A 24,325-nucleotide genomic window follows, 5' to 3' on the forward strand; every position below is an offset into this window, starting at 1 on the left:
CCTGGCCTCATTGTGATGTGCTCTTGGTGTGTATGAACTAAAATAGAAAAGATTTGCCAACTTTTCTACTATTTCGATGGACATTCATACACAATGGTGTTTCTTAAGGGCTGTACCGAGACCAGGCTTACAGATTAAGTGTATAATTCACCAAGGGCTTAAAATGTTGTCAACTACTAGCTATCTCCTGTATTCTAAACTGTATAAAGTTCTACTGCTAAAGATTCATTGGTTTGAGCCTTTTCTCTTAGGCTTTTTATTGATAGATTAAAAAGCACTAGAGCCACAGACAATATTTACTAAGCACACATGGGAAGATGTCTAAAAGTCTATAGGATATCTTGGTATCTTTGTTGATCATACAGCCTGACTGGCCCAAATCATTCCCAGGTTAAGTCAGTTGTCATAAAACTATTATCAGCAATTCTTTTCATTCTTAAAGTTGTATTGAGGAATAAATTATATACTCCCCTTTCCATTTGGAATAGGCTGTGAACAACAAATAGTCAGATCTCTGTGTGCAGGACTATGGAGAGACAAGACCTATAACATTCACATTTCTAGTTCATCTGTTCAACTATTATCTTCAATAACACAGTAGACCTATAAAGACAAAAGAATGGGTCTTAACTCCTTTCAAGGTTTCCCTAGGGAAGGATAGCATGCACTGTGAACAATGTCATTCCTTTCATGATGACATGTAGCTATGATCTGATATGGAATCTTCCCATATCTCCTGAGCTTCCATCCCAGTGGAAGTCTATGTAGTTACCAGTGGGGTTTGAGGTAACACTTCTCACATGAGTGAAAATTCCGTCAACTACCTAATGTTTTGCAAATCCAGCCATAGAAGCATACAACAACTAGTCAACACCTTATCAAAAGACTGTGTATATTGTCTGCTAACAGACAGAAAAATTGAGATGAAAGTAGGAAAAACCAAGACCACTCACAACAAAGATAACATTCCAACATAGAATGGGACTTCCTGTGGCACTCACTTGGGACATCGACTGAGCCTGTCTCACAATGAGTATGATTGCTTACACTCTCCTGATCATTACTACAGACAGAAAACTACAAATGATTCTTCCACAAGAACCCCCCCCCCCCCCAACACCTCCTTTCTGCTGTACTTGTTCTTAAGTTATCCATTCTTTAGATTGCATATAAACTCTGTAATCATAGGACTAATTAATATATGTTGTTATCAAAGTACATTCTCTTAATTTAGTGAGTCCTCAAGTATTTCTTACCAACAAGATCCCTCTCTTTCCTAGTTAAAAACAGGAAGACTCAGGTAGTGTCACCAAAATTATCCATATACTGCTATCACTAGTGTTAAACTTGTTGGCTCTGAATCTACTCTCTATCTTGGAGGGCAAGAAACAAACTGTCCAATTCTTTACCACTGTTACCCCAGAGCCTTACATACTGCAGGCACCACAATTACGACTCAAAAATATTTATAAAATGATTGAATATATAAATATGTGTTGTATACTAGCCATGAGCCAGGCATTTCCAATAAGTCATGATTCCTGCCTTTGAGGAACACACACTCTATCAAATCTCAATGACACCAGCAAAACCTTATCAAGTCTAAGACTTCCAGTGAGGCTGCAGGTATTAATCTCATACCACATATATTCAAACCAACATGCCTGTTAACTTTAACTTTAATTTATAACTATTGAGCTTAAATGTGCTATAGTGTTTTTCTAAAGACCATGTGAGAAGAAAATACAGGAGAATAAGAGATGTACTGGACTCAGATCTTGGCATGATTTTTATTACTGCTACCACAAAATGTTGAGTAAGAAAATCAATTGCTGAGCTGTTTTTCATTCCTCTTGAAGGTCTCAGATTGTCTCTCAGGAGCCACCGCTAAACAAAGAGCATTGTGGACAAGAATAATCAGAACAGTTCTAGGGAGATCTTGAAGTAAGTCCAAATTCCTCGACCTCGGTGTAATTTGAAATACAGTCTCTATATGCTTATAGAATGATGCATTCATAGAGATTTTTAAATTTCCAAATTGTAATGAATAACCAGAATGACTAATAAGAATATTTCAAAAATAGAAGGAACAATGTGTAAAGATATGATAATAATGTCTTTTGGGAATTCTCAGAAGAAAAAAAAACAGGTATCTATAGTCAATAGTGAAGAGTCATGAAGGGGAGAAAAAGCATGAAACACTACTGCTGGGCTTAAATGAATTAGAAATAAGAAGCGTCTAATTAAAGTTTGTCTGGAAAAGGCATTCAATATTACAGCATATGGTTATTCTTTCTTCGTTAGTGTAGGAACTTTCCAGGCATAAACGTGTCTGGAATGATGTACGATGCCTTCAATCCTCCTGCATGCCAATACTCCATAACACGAATTCTCAACATTTAAAGAGACCTTTCATTTCTCCAGTCTCCAGCTACATGTCAACCCCATCTCCAGCACACTGACACCATGATGACTGACGTTGGTTTTGATTTGACATTTCAGCCATTGAAATACACAGGCATCCTCACACTCACACACACAGAGCCTTCAACTTGAGATTTGATTGGCATCAGTCATTTCATAACCTGTCTCCTGGGGATCAGACCAATGGACCTTTTTAAAGCTTGCCTTACTGAACTGACCCTTCTGATCGCGATGTATGATTCATACTTGCTAATCTTCCTGGGAGCCTTCCCTACTCTTAACAAGCCTGTCATTTCTTCCTCCTTAGACATATTTTTTCCTTAGATACAAGATGATTTAAAATGTTATTTTTATATCTTCCCTTAACTTTTGTGAGGGAAAAAATTGCAGAAATGTTTGAAGTAACTATTCAAATTTATTAGAGAATTTCTATAAAAGAATATAGACATCATCATGTTTATAGATTATATTTAAAGATACACAAGACTCTGATTAAACTCAGAAAATATAACATCATAAAACATTAGATTTATAGAGGTCTTTGGAATTTAATACAACCTTCCATCAGACAAAAAGAAGCTCTCTTCCATCCACCTCAGATAATTAGTCTCTATTTGAACACTTTCTGTTAATTGAAGTTATTTTGAAAGCCAATCTCATTCCAAGTTCTTCTGTCTCTTCAAAGTACATCCTCAGTTAATAATATGACTCTTTAACTGTAACCTCCCAAGAGCTAACTGCCTTTTTATTGAGTCTGTTTATTTGTTCTTTTTAATCTGGAACCACACAAAACTTGTCCCACATCTCTTCCCTTGATAGTGCTCTGTTGACCTAATGTAAATGACTCCCGTTCCAAAGAGTTATTACTTTCTCAACCAAGTGCAGTATCTTCCACCCTCTGCCTTCATTAGCCCCATCTTCTCTATAGGTGCATAAGACAACTTGAGAAGATCTCTAATCATACCTGAAGAGCTCATAAAAATCCCTAAAATGGACTCATCTCTTGCTGTCCTCATACTTATAGTATTTAGCATCCCCTTAGTCACAATCTGAGGTCACATTCACCAATAAATGGGGTCATATATCAGGCACTATGATTACTGAAAAGGTTAAAAAGATTTTCAATGTATAAACATAAAAGTTCTCTGTTGAAACGGTAGAAACATCCTGATTATATAAGTGTGGCATTAAGTGGTGTAATATGTTGTATTCTTTCAAAATCTTTAAATCACTGAGGCTGATCATGTGATTTTTTTTAAAAGAGGGGAGAGAAAAGAGGGCAATGTCATCTGGCACATGGAAGTCAGAAGGGAACCTACAAATGTCACAACATAAAAAGACTAAATCTTATATAAAATAATATCTATACTGTTTATAGATCTTGATAACTGCACTGTTCTCACAATGTCTAAGGTCATAATTAACTCCTCTCTAGGATTCCAAGTCTACCAACTCACACCTATGCCATAATTTATCCCGTGAAGCATTTTTGGAATACTACCAGTGCCTGTGCTACCAAGTCAAAGCGTAGTTAACATGCTCTCCTACCTTAAATAGTAAGATACAATAATATGAATTTATAAACTACATTCATTTTCAGCTGATACTATTTTCTTGTTAAGCCTCTATTCCAACACTTTGAGTTACAATTTCAAGAGTTCCAGTTGCGGATTTCATACTTACTAGCATATAATAATTTTCCATATTCATGAAGCAGAGGGTGAGAGTTTGACACTGTTTATGAGGTGTAATGATCAAATCAGAGTTATTAACATCCATCTCATTATCAGGTATCATTTCTTAATGTTGGGCTTTAATCCTTTTGCTCTTCCAAATTGCTCTCTACCTTAACACATTCACTTCTCAGAAACGTCTTATCACCTCCAGAACCTAGAATCAGGGTAAGCACCCACCCTAACTTGATATGAAGCTCCAGGCTGAGTAGCTTACATGCTGCTAGGCAATGAGACCTCATCTTGTCAGCATTTACATCTTGTCAACGAATATTGAGATCTCAAATTCAGCATCACTAAAACAGATAGAAAGATAATACAGAACAAAATTCTGGGAGTAGGCAAACTATGGGTTGTAATAGAACCCAACTAAGGCAAGGATCAGATTGGCTCAGACAGGTCAAGAGCACATAAGCCAAGGCCAAACAATCACAATAAGATCTAAGCAACATTTTCCTTCCCTTCAGCTACTTCCAGTCCTCCCTTCAGATACTTGAAGAGGATGTACTTCTCAATCTTCCCAGGCACAGTACCCTCTGCTATGTCCTTACAATAAACTGGGTCTTTCTTTGTGCCTGACATGATGAACTTTGGTTTCCTACAAGACTTGACTGTGAAACACCTGATAACTCTATCCTAAGTATCCTAGATCTCAGGCTGTGAGAAACACTCTGTACCAGCACAAGTTCTAAAATGATAGTTGTGCAAGAAAAAAATGGGTACAATTAAACAAGTGTTAATACGCTGACTTTTAAAACTTACTAATTCATATGGAGGAGAATGCATGTTATTTTCTTTAACAAACAAATGAAAGTGTTAAAAGCAATGGAAGAACTAAGCTAAAAATATTTCATCTTTTATTATTTGAAGAAATATTTTTACTAAGCAGGAAATTGGTTGTGTGTGTGTGTGTGTGTGTGTGTGTGTGTGTATGTAGAGGTCAATAGTCAACTTATGTTTGCATATGGAGGCCAGAGATCATCATCAGTTGTCTTTCTCAATTGGTCATAATTTTCAAGACAATGTCGCTCACTAAGTTTGGAACTCACTGATTCACAACCTATTCAACAAGACTGAGGTATTCTCTGTCTTCACCTACCCAGAGCGGGGGTTACACCCTGTACCACTATTCTTAACTTTTGCCTGGGATCTGTGAACTAACCACAAGTCCTCACACAATCATGGCAAATACTTTACTGACCAAGCTGTCTTTTCAGCTCCACGAGATTTGATAGAAGATAACTTCATGTTGAATAGACCTGACTGCAGACAGAATTGTCGTGTGTTCCATAGTTTGTCTGAAAGATAAATAATACAAATGATTGCAGCCACCATGGATGGTTTGTCCCTTTTTACTACCAGTGCTATTTGCTTACAGCAGACAACCCACTTAAGTGCCAAGTAGAAAGAGCAGTCACCATTGATCAGACGAGAGGTCATAAGAGGAACAGCATGGAACAAAAAAGTGGGATATTTTCCATCAGGAAATACAAACTTATTTGAGTCCCATGACAATTTGTTCATACTTTCATATTTCTGAAATTAAAAATGCAGGGTACCAAAAAAACACTCATCAGAAAAAATATTCTAATAAAATGTATACAAAAGTAAACAGGAATCATAATCCTAGGATGTGGACACATTACCCCATCTATAAAATATTGAGAAAGATCTGTATATCCTCTACATACAAGTTGGAATGGAAATAAAACATGAATGTGAAAGGATTTTGCAAACTTAAAGTAGGCTTCATGAATGCAAGATGGCTAAACGCTAGTTGCATACATTTTTGCAAACCTACCAGGAATACAAATGATAATGTGCTTCTCTTCTTCGACCTCTTCCCCACTGCATTGAAAAGTTTGAAAAGTAGTTATTTAAACTTCAAATGGATCCAAAGTTTACCCATCTATAATGTCCTCTTTTTTTGTTTGTTTGTTTCCTGGCTCTTTGAATGTCAATGAGTGTATTCTTCAAAATTACCACTGTCAATTATGAAGGCCCTTATCTTAGCATTGATTTTTACATGTGCAAATCAATAGCAGGATATAGTCCAATAATTAATATTGGGAAACTGAATTGCTTCTTTTCCCAAGCATTAAGCTTTAGGCATGGAAGTGTTCCTCTTTTACTAACAATATGGGGGTTTTTTTTTGTTTATTTCATGTTGTTTCTGATTCTGAAACAAATTCTCCCACATAGTGCTATGTATTTCAACTTCATAAGAATTTAGTGCTTCCTGTATTTTTGTTAACAAGAAACAAAATATTTCATACAAACTATATCTTGAATGTGATTAGATTTCACATCACATCATTTCACCATATATTCTGGGACACTGGTAAGGCATCAGACAAAATATTCAGTTTTCCACAAAGATTGCTCTGCATCCAACACTGTCCAAGGCACCTAAGGAGCAAAGTTTGACACATTATTTTTTCTTTAGTGACTTCTCAACCCCTGATGTGGAAACAGACTGTCATGTTAAACACACATCAATAAAACAGAATAAGGAAGCATTGCTGCCCTTGGATAGATGAACATTTCATTCCAGGTCTTCAAAGCTACCTCACTCTGACTTGGAGGCGGGATGTTTGCCCTCTTCTCTCTAGCTACATTCAGTGGCAATGAGAACCTGAAGCTGGCTAAGACAGAAGTGTTTTTCTCAAAGAGCCGGGCACAACTACTATAAGCCAGATCCTACTCCATCACCTGCCTAGAGAACCAGCAACAAAGTTTCACTCCAAATACTCTTCAAAACCTGCCTAGAATATTAGAAAACAAAGTGGTCTGAACTATAATGCTGATCTTCAAACTCTTCATTTCTCTCTCTCTCTCTCTCTCTCTCTCTCTCTCTCTCTCTCTCTCTCTCTCCGTGTGTGTGTGTGTGTGTGTGTGTAAACTCCAGAATTGAAAGACAAATCCAATTGTTTAAAAAGAACTGTGTAATATTTAATTCATTGAATAGTTGATCATACTGGCCAAGCAACAGATTGGATAGCCTTCAGAGTAATCAGTTAAATATGGTAAAAAATGTTTATCTCAGTACTGTTGATAGATGGAAATATTTTTATTGATATTTTCTTCTTTACTACTATGAGAGCTAGGAAAATTATCTAGGGAAGGTCAGTAATATTTTATCTTTGAGTGTGGTTAGATAGTTAAAAAATTGAGTGATTGTTTAAATTTATATGATGTTGCATAAGATAGAAAAATCAAATACAGATCAATGGATGATAGACTTCTGTATCTGCTATAGGTCAGAAATCACATACCATTTGTGCATACCAACAGAGTCCATAATGAAAACAGTGGCTATGGAGACCAGTTACCTCCCATCAGAGCTGCAGCTTCTGACCCTACCAATGCCAAGACATTGTTTTCAATTATTACAGAACATAGGGCTAGAACAGGAAGCCTCAGAAAGATACTTCAAAAGAAGCCAATTAATTAGAAATATAAATCTACCACGCACTTCCATTCATGTATTTGTGTTATTTATTTGCCTGTGTATGTCAAATTTCATAGAGATCACAGGGTAGATGTAAATTTGAAAACACTTTTTATGATGCTGTATCTTTCCATATCATTTCTTGTGATCATTGCATGACTTAAGTATCAACAGAGTATTTCTATTAATAGGCTTATATTATCTAATTAAAAATGTGTCAACCTTGTACATAGAAGATATTTTCAGGGTTTTTTTTCTGTAAGTGATCTAGTGATTATTATAGATAAGTTGACCCTCAAGTACTAAGTGTTGATCCAAAATTAATTCTTTACAACAACTTCTTAAAAGTGGTAGTTTTATGTAAAAGTGTTATCAGCTTCTAGACATGGTTGATAAATACTGACAATCTTCTATCAATGGGCCAGGTTTCACCATGACCACAATGTTTTAAATTACCATTTTCCTCTATCTTTCAAAACTGATGCTTATTTTTAAATTTCTTTTTTTGTAACAATTGACAGTTACTTTCTAATTTATATTCTTTTGATAATAAAATGAGGTAAACAAGTTTATCAGACTTAATATTTGATGTTTGTCAGTAAGTTAAATTGATTTGTGCATTCTTTGTTCATTCTACCTTACCACTATGTGGATAAAACTTTTTGTGTAGTGTCCTACTTTGCTCTCTCTGCTGTAATGAGCATCATGACTAAAAGCAATTAGGGTGGGGAGGGGAATTTAGTTGACTTATTCTTCCTTTCACAGTCCACTACTGAGGAAAGTCAGGGCAGGAGCTCAACCAGGAATTGAAGCAGAACCCATGAAAGAATGCTGGTCACTGGTCTCTCTCTGGCTTATGCTCAATTGGCTTTCTTTACAATCCTGGACCATCTGCCCAGTAGTACCATTGCCCACAGTGGGATAAACCTTCCTGCATCAATCAATAATCAACATAATTGCTCACAGACACAGACCAATCTGATCTAGACCGTCCCTCATGGTCCTTTAAGCCTCTGTCTTCCAAGGAAACTCTTGGTTGTGTCAAATTGACAAAAACCAACCAGGACATGCAACAAGCATAAGAATTTTTTTCTTATCTGGAGAATAGAAAGATGGCTTATTAATTAAGAGTATTTGATGCTCTTGTGGATGACTCAGGTTCATTTCCTAGGACCCATGTGGCAGCTCACAAGCATCTGTAAATCCATTTCCAAAGCATCCTACACTTTATCACTTTATTCTGGCATCAGCAGGCACTGCATATAAGTGTGTGAGTGAGTATGTGTGCATGTGTGCGTGTGTGTGTGTGTGTGTGTGTGTGTGTCTGTGTGTGTGTGTGTATTCATTGGCAAGTCCACCATCAATTGTCACTTGTATAAAGGAATCACCCCTCAACACATACTATTATTGTTGATAACAGTGAGTGTTGATGTGTTTTCTTACATTTATATAATACATGAAGCTGGAGGTGCATTTATAGAGTTCTTGTAAGTACACAGCCCTCTTAATAGTGTTCTTGATATGCCTTGCTCAGTCTTATAGAAGTTCCAATAAACAAAATGGAATTTTGTATTTAAGAATGAGTAATTATCTCCTAACAGTATTGTTTTATAAAAGATACGTAAATTAGGACTCAAATGTCTGGAAGGTAAGATTAAAAATAATTTCTTGTGGTTCTAAACACATTGTTATTCTTCTAATACTTTCTCCTAACTTAAGACATTTCATCAACTGGACCAAATCTATATTACAACATCATTTCTAGTTTTCCCAAGAATAAATCTGTTCTCTCCACTACCATGACTGGTGTACTTATGTTATTCTAATTTGCAGCAAGCAAAAAGTAGACTGTAACCACCTCTCTGGTTGTGAGTTGCCCCTTCTTCTCCCATAGATAGCTACCATCCTTATTGTAATGCAATCTCAACTTCAAATCATCTTATAAAATTTCATTTTATATTTTAGAACCAGAAATACTTATAATTTACTTTAATTCATCTTTCATACAGTCAATAATGATATAATGACATAATCTATTTTATTTTTGCTAGCAACATTTTTACATTGATTGATTGAAAAATGTGGAAGCCAGGACATGTATCCCGAGGTCAAAGGACAGCTTTTGGGGGCCATTTTGCTACTTCCACTATGTAGATACTAGGGATCAAACTCAGGTTGTCAGGCTCTGTGACAAAATTCCTCTTCCTGCCAAGCCATCTCTCCTACCAGTTTTGCTCATTTTCAAATGAAAAAAAAATGGAAACACAATTATTGGTGTGTATGTTACATTTTAATAATATGAGTTACAATCTCATATAGCTCAGGCTGACTTTAAACTTGCTATGTAGGTAAAAATTAACTTAAATTTCTGATTCTCCTGCCTCTATTCCCTAATAATTTGGTTTTAGGCTTGTACATTCACACGTGCTTTATGAATTGCTAGAGACTGAATCCAGATCTTTTTCATATTAAGGGAGCACCCTACTAACTGAGATGTTTTCCCAGCCCTATGTAAGCATATCTTACCTCAATTATATTTCTCATAGCAACAAATACAGTTTGTATGTATATATCCAAGATACCTTATCAGCCCTATTGAGCAAACATTGCCTGTTCTCTTTTTTATCAGATTATTATTTAGGAGGTTTTTCTTCACTATAAATAGTTTATACATATGTGACTATAATTATTATTAGAAATGAACAGTTGAAAAATCTGTTATCATAACTTCCATATAAAAGAAGAATTTCCACTTGGGTTCATATACAGTCATAGATTGGAACAAAGTTTGTCCCTATTATTCCTGTTTGAACTGCTTTTGGAAATAGAATAACTGTAAGCAATTGTTTGTTCACATGAATTTTTTTGTTGCTCATCACCACAAAACATATTAAAACTTCCCTGAATGTGTTGCTATGTCAGGTTAAGTTCCCACACAGGACCTACTAATCACATACATAAATTATATGCAGGTACAGAAAATTGGATTATTGAAAATTATACAAATTGAGTTCAAGAGAAGGAAACATAATTGTATAATTTTAGGAAGGAATAAATATTGACCAAAAAGTGAGTTTTTACAAGTAATGTTATCTCTGATCGGCCAGAAACATGTTTTTGATCAATATTTGCAGTTTGATTCATTTCCTAACACATAGAACTTGACGGACTTGTCAATATATTCAAAGATTTTAGAGAAACAAAGAGTGAGTGGGAGAGAAAAGAGCAAGAACAAGTAAGGTTGTAGAAATTTTTTCCATAAGCTTTTGTTAATGGTCCTGTTTCATCTTTAACAAGCTTTCTAGCCATCAACAGGGGAGATGGGGAAGCAACATTCTCCTGAATGGAAGAGATTTATAAAGACCAGAATAAGAACTAAAACAAGAGCATCCACCCCTAGGTAAGAGAAGCTACAACATGGAGAACCTGACATGATTAGATTCAGTCAAAGATAGGTCGGTTTGCAGTAGGAAAATAAAAGACAATTTAGAAATAACCTGCCATCAAGTGGAGGGTGACAATGTCTCAAATACTGGGTATTTCACTGCTTTGTATTTTTCTTGATACTTTGAGATCATCAAAATCAACATAGAATGCCATCACTCTCACTATGAAGTTTTGAGAGGGCACTGGCAAATACTCTTGGGAGTTTTGGTCATGTGCCAACCTTGTGTCTAATTACTCTTTCTACTGTATTTCCAACAAAATGAGGAAAGCTAAAATGTGATTTGGTGGGTCACCTAGAAACCACAAGGAGAACTGGGTTCTTTGTCTACAAGAGCATTGTGGCTTTAATAAGAATATATGCATGCAGACACTTAATAGTTATGTAAATGACAAAATATCAACACGGAACATCGGGAACACAGAATAGGAAGCGAGTCATCTGTGAGACTGGACTCCATAAGGATTCCTTGGTAGCTAGAAAATACCAAGACATTAGATTAGAAACAATTCCAAGATTTTGCATTTTGGAAATAATATTTTGGGCTCAGACAGCAACTTACAATTTTGCCTCGAAAATCTCTGACCTTGTTATGAAACTGTGGGTAGCTTAGAGATGTGCTGATCTAGAAAGTGTAGAGCAGAAGGAACTATTCGGTGAGATGGGATGCCCTGAGATCTTTGACCATTATTCCTTGAAGATGAGACTTATATTTTATTAAACAAGAAGGCAGACACGATGAGGATAGGATCACCAGCATTACAATGATCCTAAGTCCACAGGCTTGTTTTGATTGACAAATACTAGAAATGCAATAGAGAAAGTTATTAAATACAAGGTTAGCAAATGTGTAAAACTCCTAGGAGTGTGTACCAATACCCTTCCAAACCCTCATATTACCAGTGATTTTGCAGAGTCCAGACTTACAAATCACAAATGAAAATTACTGACAAAAACAAACCTGATTACAAAGCAATGTCTTCCAGATGTAGTCAGATAGTGACCCTGACATCTACTTGGATCCCATAATCTCATCTGAGTTGAGAACTAACAGTAGCAATTCCTTCACTGATATAATGTCTTTCCAAAACTGGGGATTGGGGCCAACTGACAGGGACCCAAGACAAAAGCAGCCACTCTGACCATTGACACACTGATGAAGTCCTCTGGACCCCACAGGCAAAGACAGTTCTCCTGAGACTAAGAAAAGCTGAGCTATTTTTGAGGGGGGGGCTATACAGAAACGAAAACAAAATTCATTTAGAAATATTTTCAAAGCTCCAGTGCAGCAGACTCAAAAAGTGTGGCAGTTTCAGAGCTCTGGTGTCTAAATCTAGAGGCAGACAGCCTATTAACGGAGGGGCACGTGGTAGGAAGGCAAAAGCCTAGTGGCGAGCGCAATGCCATCTATGTTGAATGTAAGGACCTAAACCAGTCTCAGCAACTGGAACTACTTAAAACAGGAACTACTTTCTGAAGCAAAAAAAAAAAAATCCTTAACAGGAGCTCCACTGCAAATAGAACAGGTAAGGGCCAACAGGTAAGGGGGGTTGTAACACCTGAATGTGAAAGACAAAGCATCAGGAAAATAGAAGAACTGTGGAGGATTTCAATATAAACACCCACCATCCTCTTCACTTGGAACTTCTTTGCCTATAATAATGTCCTTTATGCTGGATTTTGTTTTTGATTTTGTTTTTGTCTTTGTTTTATGGTTTTGATTTTGTTTGAGTTTAAAGCGATTGTACTTGCTCTATTTTAAAAATTGCAAAATGAGTGAAAAACCATGGAAATGGATGATAAAATGTCTTTGGGTTTCATTACTCAGAAATAATCACAGCAAATATTTTTAGGTATTTCTTCCATTCTTTTAATGAATCAAATTCAACTTCTAGAGGATTTGGAACCTGGCCTGCTCTGTCTTGGTTCTGTTCATTTAACAGTATAATGAGCATTCCCCCTCATCATGAGATAGCCTTCATAATTGTGAAAACAGAAATAAAGATACATAAATTTTCAGTAAATGAATGAACAAGGTTAGCCAGTGCTCTGCCTGAGATGTCCTTCTTCCCTTAAGTGCATCTGCTAGCATCCCGTCTCACTGCTGCTGCTCATCTGACTTTTCAGATCTGAAGAGACATGCACATCCTTTCTTTTTTTATATAATTTTTTATTGGATATTTTATTTACATTTCATATGTTGTCCCCTTACCCCATCCCCCACCCACCCGGGAATACCCTATCCCCTTACCCCTCTTCCTTCTTCTCTGGGGATGTAACCCCTACCTACCCCCCCACTCCCACTTTCCCACCCTCAAAATTCCCACCCCCTGGGGTGTCCAGGCTTCATGAGGTCAAGGATCTCATCTTCCACCTATGCTCAGCAGGGCCCTCCACTCTTACATATTCAGCTGAAGCCCTGGATCCCTCCCTAAGTGCTCCCAGGCTGGTGGTTTAGACACTGGGAGCTGTGGTTGGTTGGTATTGTTGCTCTCCTCATGGTGTCACAAACCCTTTCAGCTTCTTCAGTCCTCACTCTAACTCCTCCATTGAGAACCCCATGATCAGTTCAATGGCTAGTTGTGAGCATCTGCCTCTGAATATGTCAGACTCTTGAAGGCCTCTGAGGAGACATCCATATCAGGCTCTTATCAGCATGCACTTCCTGACTTCCACATCAGCATCTACCTTTGGTGACTGCACATGGGATGGATACTCATGTGGAAAGGTCTTCAAATGGCCCCTCCTTCAGTTTCTGTCCCTCACTTTGTCTCCATATTTGCTCCCTTGAGTATTTTGTTGCTCCTTCTAAGAAGAACTGAATCACCCCCACTTGGTCTTCCTTCTTTATGAGCTTCATGTGGCCTGTGAGTTGCATCTTGGGCATTTCAAGATTCTGGGCTAATATCCGATAATCAGTGAGTGAATACCATGTGTGTTCTTTTGTGATTGGCTTACTTCACTCAGGATGATGATTTCTAGTTCCATCCATTTACCTAGGAACCTCTCGAATTCATTGTTTTTAATAGCTGAGTAATACTCCATTGTGTAAATATACCACATTTTTTGAATCCATCCCTCAGTTAAAGAACATCTGGGTTCTTAGACAAGCAGGAAGATCAATGGAATAGAATTGAAGACCCAGAAATGAACCCACACTCCTATGGTCACTTGATCTTTGACAAAGGAGCTAAAACTGTCCAGTGGAAAAAAGGACAGTATTTTCAACAAATGGTGCTGGTTCAACTGGAGGACAACATGTAGAAGAATCAAAATTGATCCATTCTTATCTCCTTGTACATGCACATCCTTTCTAAACCCTCACTTCATCTCACTTTGCCAAGCACAAATTATTTGTGAACATTTTTTCAGATATGAAGACACATTGTGTGGCCCTAACGTCCTACTCATTAAAGATAGCGAGTAGCTGCTGCCCCTCTTATAGTCCCTTTGTAGTTCCCTCTTAAGCAATTGCTTTCTTCATCCTCTCCTTTTCTTTTTACAATTTCCCTATATGGTGCTGTGATCATTAAGGAGAAATTTATACCTGTCATTTATTGAATTGAAGACAACACACTTTCCAAATTTTCAACATCATCATAGCATTTCATTCAAAGTACAGATGCTGAGTGTAACAGGATTTATCCCAGCACCTCCAGCATCCTCCACTCTCTACCGCCAAGACCTAAGATGTTTTGGGAAAATCAGCTAATATGGGTCATATTTCAAAATCTAAGAAGAAAATAAAATTCATTTCCTGAGGTGACTGTGGAGATTCTTCCCAGTGTTTGGTGAATAACTGAGCAGTTGATTTTACTCCTGAGCTCTTGCAGAGGAGGGGGATGGGGAGAGCTAATTGCTAGGGTAAAGTAACTATGAGAGTATGGCTTACAGGGTGCTAACTGGGTAACAGGTAAGCATGAACAGTGTAGAAAGGAAATTAGAGCATAGAATGGAAAATATGGCTGTGTGTGAAACTTCCCCTTACACTCTTGCTGAAGCCATGGCAGTTACAGGATAAGGAGTGAGCTGGGTTCCAGGATAACATGCTGCTATGGACTTGGTAAGAGAAAAAAGAAGATTCTGGACCCTGATTGAGTGATACTGTCTGAGTCAGATTTGTGTTGAAGGTGATCAACATCTGTGATACAGACTCAGCTGCTGTATGTGAAGTTGGGCTGACGCTCTGGCACCTGCATGGTTGGAAGCTCCATCCTTCAAAGCACATTTGGTGTTGTGTTCCCTTTAGGAGGATTCATTCCTGTGCAACCAGCAAAGCGTAGGCTTAGGTCGCAGGTACCTCTGGCAATATGGTGAGGTGTTTCCACTTTTCAGAGTACTGAACCAGATGTGTGCCATACGAGCTGGTCAGGAAGAACAGAGGCTGAACAGTGGTCCTCAGCTCTGACTGACACTGAGAATGTCTGAGGAACATTGGAACGTGGTTTGCTCAGCTTGAGTACTTAGATAAAGAAGATTAGAATCTCTTGAGGGTGAGACTCACACTTCTGGCAACATCAGGAAAACCCAGGTGATTCTGACATATGACGTGATAAAGCACCAGGGACTAGACAGATGGGTTGAGTCTGGAAGAGAACAGCTCTCTGTTGCTGTATGTAATATACATTTTTCGTCTTCCTCTTCCTCCTCCTCCTCCTCCTCCTTTTTTGTTTTTTGTTCTTCTTTACCTTATTGTCTTCCTTTGGAGCACAATAGGTACAAAGGAAGATGTAGCACAGAGACTATAAGTCTGTAAACTTATAAAATGTGATGTAATTTCTTGTGCTACTGTCTCAATGGAAAACAATGAAGAACTGATAAAGAGGAGTCAGAGGAAGAGGAGATAATCTTTTGGTCCAGTTTGACAGGAGGAGGATATCTAAAACCATGGTGGATTCCCCCAGATGTGGATAACCGCACATCTTTCTAGCCAGATATTAGATATATTACGTCCTTTGTGATAGTTATTCAGCCTGCTGTAGTGATCAAATCTAGAAGGCTATAAGGCAAAAGCTCGTTATGTTGTTTCATGAAGAAGCCTTCCCAGTATTTTTAAACTTATACCCCCAAACCATCTCTTTCTTCCTATTTTGCTTGAATGAATAGAATGGACTGCAGGGACTATATTAGAAGGCCCTGGACACTGAGGTAACATAGTTGAAGAGAACAACACAAACTAGTAGTAACTTTTATTTGTGAGATTTGACCAATAATCTTAACCTAATTTTTTATATTCTTCATCTTGCTTCCTATAATATTGGTTCCCTCCTTCATTTACATCTATCCATCATCTATTCTTCCCCAGAATATACTTATGGAAGAGGAACTAACTATAGGAAAGGGCAATGAAGTTGTTATGTAAGTGTATATTGGTATACTTACCTAGATACATTGGGCCTCATTCTGAGAGGAGTCCAGTAGTTAAAATGGTTGGTTTATCATTTGTTGCCATAGTCTTTTCATGTTAAGTTACCTCTGTCTCTCTCTTCTGCCCATTGTCTTTGCTAATGATTTACACTTTATTTCCTTTTAGAAGTCAGCAAAACACATTTGTTGGATACTCACAGATTTATGCACGCTCTTACAGACATACATTGTGGCTTTGTATGTGTGAAGAACTATAATAAACAAAATCATTGCATGGTGATACTGATTTTCTTTCTGAGATTTTAAGATCAGCATTTTGTAAACTGCACTTTTATTGTCATGGCTTCTAACAGCTGTGTGTATCCAGTAATAGCCACTGACCCATCTCAGTTCTTCTCCTCTCTGGTTGTGGACTTCAAAGCTGCTCCACTTCTTTGCTATAAATAACCTCTGTGTGGTAAAGACTGTGTTAACCTGCAGACTACATGTTTACATAACTAGACACACATTTGCTACTGCCTTCAGCAATGATGATCCCAATCTCTCTCTCCACAGTCTTTCTGTATTTTTCCAGCAGGACTTGGCATTGACAGATCTGGTTATTAAGATCGGTATCTCATTTTAATTTCCATGTGTTGCTCAACTTGAATCTCTTTTCACATTTTTGGTAATCAATTGAACATTGGCTTTTGTAACTTGTCTGTCTGTACCATGTTTTTTGGTAAATTTTAGTTTATTCCTTTATTGTTGATTTTTAGGAATATGATTTACATTGTGGAACTCTACTACCCGTACAAAAAACTAGTCACTTAATAGTCTTTATGCTTAATTAAGTAAAATGTTATGATATTAAAATTCAGTGCCTTGTTTATCTATTTGCCTTTGTGGTACCCAAAGCATATATGTGTTACTACATAGTTACTACATCATGCATCTTGTCTTCACTGTAGTGAAATTCCTGAAGTAGGTCAACTTTGAAAAAAAACAACAAAAAAAAAACAAAAATAAAATCAAGGTTATCTATCTCACAATTCTAAAGATTCAAGAGCAAGCCACAGGCATTGGTTTAGTGCAAATCTGGACTTTCAGATATGGCATCGTAACGATAGAAGTATTGTGGGAAGGGGGTCACTTGGTAAGGCTGAGGGATGAAGAAGGGACTGTTTAGTGACCCAGCCTATGACACCACTGTGAGCCCCTCATCTTGGACAATAAGTAATCCCTTCAAAGGCAGCAATTGGCTTGACCTTGAGCCATGCAATTGGCTTCCCCCCTTAGAGTCTCCATGACCTCCTGCATTGAGAATCATCACTTATGGTACTTTAAGAAACACACTCCACTCCTACTTTATAGTAGCTACTACATTAAACAGTACAAACCTGTTTCCATGATAGCAGAACACTGTTTTGAGTTGTGCTATTATAGAACTACTAGTTAGTTTCTTGTTTGTTGTAGACATGATTAACATCTTTTCCCAAAGCTACCACCAGCTAACTCCACTATATGACATAGTAAAGGTGCATTCACATTCTTATTAAGAACTCTTACTAGCTATAGTCTATGCTTCTTTAAGTCAGCTAGGAGGTGTTCCCTACCAGTGGAACTGAGTAAAATTTCTTGAAGATTGGATTACTGAACGGGCAGCTTCTACTTTCTATCACCCAATCTCTGAGAGCTTGGAACTTCTATGAAAGCTGGGAAAGCCTGCTGGGAAGCCATGGGGACCATATATTGATGTAACTGAGTACAGGCTACCAGAAGTCTATTCCTGGACCAGCAGACAAGTAGGGACACTTTCTCATGAGAGCTATCAAATAAGTTCTCTCAATGCAAAAATAACCTAGCTCAGCCCTTTCTACCTTTCCCACCCACACCACCATGAAGCAAGTAAGTTGTTTGGTTTTGGTTTTGGTAATCTGCTAAGTATCAGAGTATTTTTAAGTGCAGAGATAGTAAACCAAAATGCATAATAATTGATCTGTATCCTAAGCTATTGAGCAGGCAGTACAAAGAGTGGGACCTTAGCAACAATGAGATTAGAGTTTGGATCATGACTCAGCCTATAGAGAAGTGAGCCTTCTTCAGTTTGAGTACACTAATTTTTTGTATTTTCATTTATAAATGGTAGAAGCCAATGCATCACAAGTAGCAGGGAAGATACGAGACAGCTAATAATAAATTCTTATTATTAGAAGGATATAACAAAGAAACTCCAAATAAACAGTATTTTTTTTCTCAAAGATTCATGGAAGAAATGAGAATACATGCCTAAGGTATATTCACCACTATAAGCAATAGTTTTCAAAGTATAAAGTAGAGAATGGTGTTGAAAATATCAAATCTTGGTAGTTCTGGGATTGACACTAAAAAGACTTACAACTTAGCCGAGCACAAGATGAAAGGGTTTGGATTTTCTACAGGGATCAACACTTTACATAAACACACATGAACATGCCTTATGCCTCTGTACGTCATTGCCTACCCACCCTATACGTAGAGTTCTAAGGGGAAAAACAATTTTTAATCTAGATTGCCATTTACACATTGTTATCTATTCTATTGTCTACATACATGTATTATTTGCAAGACAAAGAAGAAAGAACACAATGACACACAGGAACACAACTGTATATATGTGCAACTGAAGTATAATGAAGAAGTTGGCTTATTTTGTTTCTTCGAAGAAGATCCACAAAATGTTCTAGCTTTAGACAGGACTTTGCCTGCTAAGCAACTGAGGCAGAGCTGCTCCCATGAGTCCTGTGCTGGAAATGCAGTAGGATGGCCTCTGCTTAGACACATTTCCTGAAAGACTTCTCTGGGAGAACACAGCAAAATCGAACATTTCTCTGCAAAGATAAAGTCATTGTTTTCTCAGAACCTTTATTAACTGAAATTCCAGTCCTGCCTAAACTTAAATGAAAATAAATAAATAAATAAACAAACAAACAAATGGAAGAGAGGGAAGAAGAGAGGCAGGGAGCAAGGAAGGAGGGAGAAAGGGGAGGAGGAAGGGAAGGAGGGAGAGAGGGAGGGAAGGAAGAAGGGAGGGAAGAAGAAAGACAACTCTGTATGCTGAAGGTTTCTTCTGCAGACAAGAAGAGTCTGTCAGCAGCTCAGAGCTGTGGATCTTCTGCTCTGAGGAAAAGCAGCGTGCACACTGCAGTGGCCAGGAACAGTGAAAAGCTTGGTCCCAATTCCTTGTGAAATTTTAAAAGTTTATTAACAAGGAAAGGCTGCATAAAGCGGGGTACAGAAATTAGAGACTCCACACCACCCAATTCTGAGAACAGAGGACTAAAAACAAAGCTTTGGAAATACAGACAGGGTAGAAAGAAGAAGATAGAAATAAGAACAAAGGAGAAAGAAAGAAGAGAGGTAATAGAGGGAAACGGATTTAAATCAAATTCAGATCTCTAATCTGTTTTTAACGTTTAATAGTTTTGAAGACTAGAAATGTAAAACTGTGACTGCTGTTGTTTTGCAGTGACCAAATCACCAATGCCTATGTTAAAAACAGTTTCTCTGTGGAAGAGGTGATCTCCTTTCCCTCTCCAGGCATCAGAGAGTCTGGCAGTGTTGCTCTGGGGCAGGGCACAGCCGGGAGTCTACAGAGCAAGCACTTTCATCCAAGTCCCTGAGGCTGGGGCGAGCCTTTCCTTTCAAGTTCTCTTACCTCGGACAGTGTTGACATATTTGTTTGTAAATACACACGTTATGTATGTGTCCGTGTAAATAAATGCGTTTAAGTATAATTTTCAAATAAACAACAGGAGAAACATGGTCGATTTTTGAGTTTGTCAGAGACTGGAAAGGAGTGTTTTGCAGTCGGCCACGTACATCTCTGAGGTCACCCTGCCACCTAGCGGGGCTCTGCGGAACTCGGACCCCAGCTCCACCACCCTCATTTACCCTCTCAGCTGGAGACAGGGAAGCATAGTCTCCTAGATGTGTTACTTAGCAGTGCTATACACTAAAAACAAATTAATATATAACTCTTCTGTGTCTTAAGGTCATTACTGTCGAGGCATAAATTAATAGAGCTATTCTGGCTAATTCATTTTGGCATTTGTTTCTGCATGTCTGAACGCATATGTGGAAGTAGGCTTTCCTTCCATGCTGAGGGGAGGAAGGAGGCTTTCAGGAGCTGGGCCAAATCAGCCAGCCTGACCTAGAAGCAAGGCCGACGTGGCACCTTTTAGGTGGATGGGGCGCTCTACCCTGCTCCCCTGCCTGAGCCCAGCCTAAAGCATTCTCTCTAAACAGCCAAGAGGAAGCAGGAGGGGCTAGGGGAAGGTTTTTGGGTCCAGAAGTTCAGGGGAGCCAACGCCATCTTGTTTCCGTGGGGCAGGGTTGGCATAAGAGAAAAACCAGGGATGCCTTTCTGACCCAGGAGTAACCTGCTTCTGACAAGCCTGGCAGAGGAAGAGGCTGTAGGGTGGATCCCTGCCTGAGTTGCAAAGGTGAATGACTTTAACCAAGCTTCCACAGCTACGTAGTTACAGGTTATCTACAGAGGTGTGCAGTATTGCTCTCTCAATGCAAAAACAAGCCCCAGTGGATGGAGAGGGAGTAAAAATGATCCTCTTTTTTCTCTTAAATAAACAGGGGCTGAGAAATCTGAAAAGCAGATGCCCTTGCCACTGCTGTCTACCTCCTTTGGATCCGGTCAGTAAGAGTCTAGAGCCCTACATTTTCCTGAACTAAATCCCTAAATAGCCATGGCTAAATGTGGATTACATCATCAGATCATCTCAGACTTATTTTCATAAGGAGTCATTGTCATGCATATAAATTCTGGATTCTCAAAAACATTTAAAACTGCCTGCAGGCTGTTCTTTCTGCAAAATCATGTTCCCCTGATGTTTAAGTGGGGTATATCTCTGTCTGTCTGTCTGTCTGTCTGTCTGTCTGTGTCTTTGTGTGTGTATGTATGTGTCTGTGTGTCTGTATGTCTGTGTCTGTGTGTCTGTCTGTGTCTTTGTGTCTGTGTGTCTCATTGTGTTTGTGTGCTTGTATGTGTCTGTGTGTGTGTCTATGTACCTGTGTGTGTGCCTGTGTGTGTGTGTGTGTGTGTGCCTGTGTGTGTGTGTGTGTGTGTCAGTGGTGGTATTTGTGTCTGTGTATGTGTCCTTTTGGAGCTGAGAGAGGAGAGTATCTCAGCTTGTCTGTCTTGCATGTCTGTCCTGCTGAGAGGTGTTCTATAGGGACCAAGGTGAGACAGATCCAGGGTCAGACCTATTCCTGTTCCAGCCTTTGAATGAGCATGGGTCCACCCTGTGCTTGACAAGGCAAAGTCCTCTGAAACTCAGTTCATCATATTTTAATTCCAAAGGAGAGCTTTACTCACATGAAGCAAAAGCAGGCAACACAAAATATTAAATTAACAAGTCAGAACCAATCAAACTCCCTGAATCATTTACAGGGAATTGAGAACCTGTAGATTGGACCATCCTTATTTCTCTGTGAAATCTCCCTGTATGAGCAGAGATATCTAGCCAAATAGAAAGTCAATTGATCCAACAAATATGAAAATAAGAAATAAATCTTTGCAAAAGTGTTTCTGTTGAACAGCCAAAAAGAGAGAACAATCAGGTGGTGTCAGGTGGGTCTCAGCCACTGTGGATGACAGAAAGACTAAAGGCAGAGACTGAGGACCAGTATAGACACAGGAAGTGCCCTGCAGAAGACACACCTTCAGGAAAGTGTGGAGGAAAAACAGAGAAACAACAATGAAATAGGCAAGCATTCCAGATAATATCTGAACAGCATATAGAATTTGAAAAGCACTACTAGTACAAATGAATGAAAACCTTGAAGAGAAATTTCAGCCCACTTCTTAGGAAGTAAAGTGGCTGAAGAATACAAACCTCAGAGTAAGAAGAACATACAGGGCTAAACTATGGCCAGGCTTTCTGTCAAGCACTATTCTGTAACTTTAGACACTGACTGCCATTCTTTTAAGCATGTGGAATCTCTTTCAGAAGGTTATTGCGGGGGGGGGGGATTGTTTTCATTTGATGCTACTGTCCTAGGGAAGATGATCCCTTCTGGGTCAGGTAATGCAGTCTGTTGCATTAAGCATACAGTTCATCTGTCCCTTTTCTTGACCACTCCCCATCCATAGTGTGCTATATAAAACAGGAAATAATGGTCACCTCCTTTTAACTTGTATTGTGTGGAGAAGAATGGGGAAGAAGATAAGGAAGAAGAGGAGAAGAAGAAGGAGGAGGAGGAGAAAAAGAAAGAGAAGAAGAAGAAGAAGAAGGAGGAGGAGGAGGAGGAGGAGGAGGAGGAGGAGAAATGAGACTTACATCTTGACAGTCATCATCTTGATCACCACAGTATTCTCACATCAAATATATTTTATAACATTGTTGGAGAAAACATATCAGATAGGGAAGAAGGTAGTCTCATGAGAAACTGCAATAATTTATTCCATCATTACATATTGCTATTATAAAATGTGGGGAAATTAAAAATGGTGATCCCATTGCCTCTGATAATTACCAGGCTTCGGAGTTCCTAATGGATGAACAAGACTTTGCAATGTAGAAATCTGCTCTGAGTTGCTGTATTAGTCAGGAATTTGTTGCTGTGACAAAATAACATGACCAAATGAATGTAAAGCAAAATGAGTTTATTTTCAGTTTACATTTCAGAGTGTTTACAGTTAATCTTAGTAGGGAAGGAATGAGACCAGCTTCAGGGAGCTGGATGAGCACACCCTTAGGATACACAAGAATCAGACAGAATGAACAGGAAGTGGGACAAGGCTATAACATCTCCAGCAATAAGGAACCTCTTGAAGTGCCTAGCCTCACAGAAACTTGAAGTACCAGAATGGGGAGCTACCCGCAGGGCACCCACCTGCTCAGGGGAAAAGGGAAGGGGTGGGGGAAGTATTGTGGGAGGACCTGACCAGGAGGTGGGCAGTGAGTGGGATCTAAAGTGAATAAGTAAAAAAATTTTTTAATTTAAAAAAATTACATGAGTAGAAAGATACACATACACACATACACACCACACACATCCAATACTGACCAGACTTACCAGGTTATATTGAGATATTTATGCATATATATGCATCCATCCATATATATACATATATATGTATATATGTATATATATGTATCTATACAAAACAATAGTAATTAAAGATTCACAGGCTAGGAATTGAAGAGGGAGCAGGGTCACATGGAAGGGGTTGGAAGGAAAACAGGGAGGGACAAAGTGTTATAACTACAATTTAAAATAAATGTGATGAACTAAGTAAGCTGGGGGGGGGTGGGGGAGAGAAGAAACCTCTTAAAGGTTCCATCACCTTCCCAAATAGGACCACTAGCTGGAGACTGAGCGTTCAAATACATGAGCCTGTGAGGGACACTCCTCATTCAAGTCACTGCTGCATTGCCAAAAGAGTTCATAACTTAACTATAAAGACAAGTTATGCACATAAAATGTTCTAGAAATACAACCAGTCTAGGCAATATTTACTTACAAGAGTAGTAGGATGCAAGATGTTCCTTGAAATAATTGAAATCGGGCTCAACCTTAGCCCAGTTTCCAGTAATGACAAGCTTCAGCACAGTCTTATAACATAAATCAGGGAGGATTTAGTTACAACACTGGAAACTATGTGAATGGAAATTATTCTGTAGACCACAATAAAAATAAAGCAAAAGCAGTAATGAATTTCCCTTTCAATTTCTTAATAGCCCTTTCACTTCCAAAAATGGATTTAGCAAAGAAGACATACGAAAGATCCCCAGGTCTGGGAGTCCAGACCTTGGCTTTAAAAGGCAGCTGTGCTTTACAGGAGCCAGAAACATGAAATTTGAAATCAAGAGGTTCCAGTTATATTTTCAGTCTCTAAAACAAAAGAACAGCACCTGCCTGATATCC

This window comes from Grammomys surdaster, unplaced genomic scaffold (assembly GCF_004785775.1).
Source record: "Grammomys surdaster isolate TR1022 unplaced genomic scaffold, NIH_TR_1.0 243, whole genome shotgun sequence".
In the NCBI taxonomy this organism is placed as follows: Eukaryota; Metazoa; Chordata; class Mammalia; order Rodentia; family Muridae; genus Grammomys; species Grammomys surdaster.